At 39.6% G+C, this 3458-nt stretch overlaps 1 pseudogene; it reads right to left on the reverse strand.

The window, feature by feature from the left end:
* Positions 1-2554: 2554 nt before the first annotated feature.
* LOC123645907 lies at positions 2555-3006 on the reverse strand (annotated as a pseudogene).
* Positions 3007-3458: the final 452 nt, after the last annotated feature.

The raw sequence follows: 3458 nt of genomic DNA on the forward strand, positions 1-3458 counted from the left end.
TAGCCTGGATCAAGCCACTGTGAATTTCATTCAAAGGAAATTCTCACAGATCTTGACTGCACCTCGCTGGCGGATCAGCACACCAAGGGCTCTGAGCAGGAACAGCATTGATCACCTGGAATGCAGCCCTGCCTGCTTTTGTACACTACCTCTCAAGAATTAGGACTCAGAGGTAGCAACAAGCTCATAAAACCGGAGTGTTTGGGAATTGAAAAATAATGTATGTGAATCAATCTGACATCCTCCAAACCATCAGCCTCTTCTCTATTATGTCTTCCATACTAGAAGTCCAGGGTCACACAGGAAAAGAAAAGAAAGCTCCACTACATCTTGTCTGTCCTAACAAAAGACATCCTTTACTGACCTGGCATTTTGTGAATAATATATTCCATCAAGAGGTCCTTGCTCTGAAGTAATTTTAAAAGTGGGGGAAAAAAAAACCTATCACATCTGGACAGCACATCTTTGAAATGTAACATGAGAGAATGTTCACTGGGAGATGGAAATGTATTTATGATCCCTAAGTTATAGGTGAGTCAAGCAAGATAGGGAAGACCTGAATTCTCTCTGCAAACTAAATTGGTAAAATATGTTCTATCCAGAGGGGAAAAACAATAGTATATGGTTATATACTCACTAAACCTTCTTGGACGTTCCAGGGTTATTAAAGTGGTAGACTTAAAATACAGGAGTGCTGATACGTCTGAAGAGGAACTGTGTGAGCACAGTAGGTTCCATTTTCATTCTTAAATGTATTCTTGGCCTGAGCTTTTGCAAATCTGCCTGCATTAGTCTTTGGGCCTGAAGCCTGCAGATGAGTTCCAAATGTTTACAGCTGGGTAAAGTGACTCTCTCCATGGAAAACATTTTTCCCTGTTTCTTATTTTAAGGCAGTAGTAATTAATCTGAACTGTCTTTTTTCAGACATAGAAAAACCAGATTCTAAAATTTTCTCCTTTCCTTTTTGCCCCCTCCCCCATCCTTTAAGGAAAAACAGGAAACATTTTTCCTGTCATCGTAACCCTTTTTGGGTTGGTGGTTTTTTTTGTTTTTTTTTTTTGAATTGTATTTTCTGATGAATCTCTTGTTAAGCTTCAGGCAGTTTGAGCTCTGAGGTATCTGAATGACAGGAAGTGATTTACTAAGATTTATCCCCACAGAACAAAGACTAGAACACAATAGTGATTTTGTTAATAATATAAAAAGAGATTTCTACATATAAATCACATTGGCATACGTTTCTAGGTTAAATGCTCATAAGGTTCCAATTTAGGCCAGAAAGAAAAAAAAATCACACTCAACAATATCATATTGTAGATGTGATATGAAATTAGTGAATTTTATCAACAAAACCATTTGCCTCTAAGGAAAAAAAAAAACTTAGCACAATGAGTTGATTAAGCCTAAAATATTCGTATGGCAAATTGTTAAAATACTTTTAATGAAAAATTGTGAGAAGAAAAGCATAAGAATTCTCCCAAAAACACAAGTCTTAGATTCATGCTAATTTGTAGCATTTGACATTTAATATCATATTTCTAATTAATCACTTTACTAAAATCTCCCTCTAGTCCAATGTCCACAGATAATACATACCTCCCTTTTTAGTCAAAGAAGGGAGGAAATTAAAAAAAAAAATCAGTGTGGCATCTATAGCTCTTCAAATTATTTCCTAAAAATTTTTCAGCACGTCTGAAGTTAAGTTCATTCCATATCATTGTTTAAAAACATGCGTCAGGAGCCTACTAGATATCACAGACCAATAAGGCCCTGCCGCCCCTTACAGTGTTCACAGTCTAGTGGAAGAAAATGGCAAGTGAGCACTCGGAATATAATGCCTCAATGCCACCACCAGGACCAAACACTCCACAAACAACTCGGTTCATGACTGTTCTCGACTCTTCCAGGGATAAAGAGATTAATAGTAGCACCTCTGTACATAGAAAGCACAGGAATCTATCATAAGCACCTTGTGAGCATTACATAATATTAAGCCTAACTTCCACAATTTGTTCCACTTTACAGGTAAGGAACACTGGGGTTCAGAATGTCTAAGTCACACAGCTATTTCTGCAGGAAGGCCAACCCCCGAAGTTCCTCTGGCTCTGCATTCCATGCTGATTTAATTAAACTCTGTGTGATTATCTCATTGCATATTAAACCAACCTTCGCTAGCCCTTTTGTTATATTACTGCAAACTAATATTGTTGCAGTGAGAGAGGGAACCCTGAATTGTCAAGATAATTTGCTTTTGGAAAATTAGAACTCTTTATTCAACCACAGTGTGAATCATAATAGATTATATAGAGTTTTAGGACTTAAGGGCTCCACGGCATGTGAGAGCTAGACGTAAAGAACTTCTGAACGTTTCGAAGTGCCTACGACACCTTTTCACCTTATTCTGGAGTAGCTCCCTTGTGCATCCTGATATATCTGAAACCTCATCATGGAGCTTTTTTGGATTTTTTATTTTATTTGGTTTTTGTTTGTTTGGGGTTTTTTTGTCGTTGTTGTTGTTAAACAATGATTTTACTGCTTGAGTTCATAGACAAATTTATGCAACCAGGACAGAGGCTATGGATGACTCATACTTCCAATTGGGAGGAAGAACTTGCTTGGTCTTGTAATATCGAGCCAATCGATGAATCCGGCTCGATCAGAATCAGACCGAATTTAGCATCCTCGTCATTCCTATTTCTCTCCAGATGCTCTTGAACAGCAACCGCCTTCTTAATTAAATGGTAGATCTTCAGGAAGATCAGGAGGAAGTGCTTTAGACTTAAGGATTCTCAAGATTTTATTGCCTGTCACAAAATGTACTTGTGCAATGCCCTGTGAGTCTCTCATGATCACACTGGTCTGTGAAGGACTCGGGCCCTTCTTGGCCAGTTTGTAAATCTGCTCCTTCACGTCACCAGATGTCAACTTCAGCCAAGTGGGGATGCTGTGGCGATAGGGCAAAGCCAACTGGGACAGGCCCTGCCCGCGAGCACGCATGCGCCCCATGATGGCGGCAGTCAGGCAGCAAAAGCAGTTCATGGAACTTTTTGTGCTCATGTAAATCTCTCTCTGCAGAGACTATCAGGGTTTGCAGTGGAAGTTTAGGAGTTTGTTGGTTAGGTGTTTAACTAGTTGCATTAGACGTCCAATTAGTTAAACTGTTAATTCACAGATTCTAATGAGGAAAGTCTTTCCTCTGCGGGTTTTCGCACCACTCAATTCCACACCAAACCAGACTTACAAGCAAAATGGAGCCTGTCACATCACTCTTGGTATCCAGTGACAGAAAACGTGGAGTCTGTCTGCCTTGGAGGCCTCCCTCCACTGCCTACCTCCCAGGGTGTCCATTATGCCTTGGAGACTTACCTTCAACTGACCTAGACAACAGTCAGCAAACAGTAGAATTGTCTTCTCTCTTGAATGGTTTTTTAAGGGGCATTTACAAATGGGTCACTTTT

This window comes from Lemur catta, chromosome 10, assembly GCF_020740605.2.
Source record: "Lemur catta isolate mLemCat1 chromosome 10, mLemCat1.pri, whole genome shotgun sequence".
Taxonomy (NCBI): Eukaryota; Metazoa; Chordata; class Mammalia; order Primates; family Lemuridae; genus Lemur; species Lemur catta.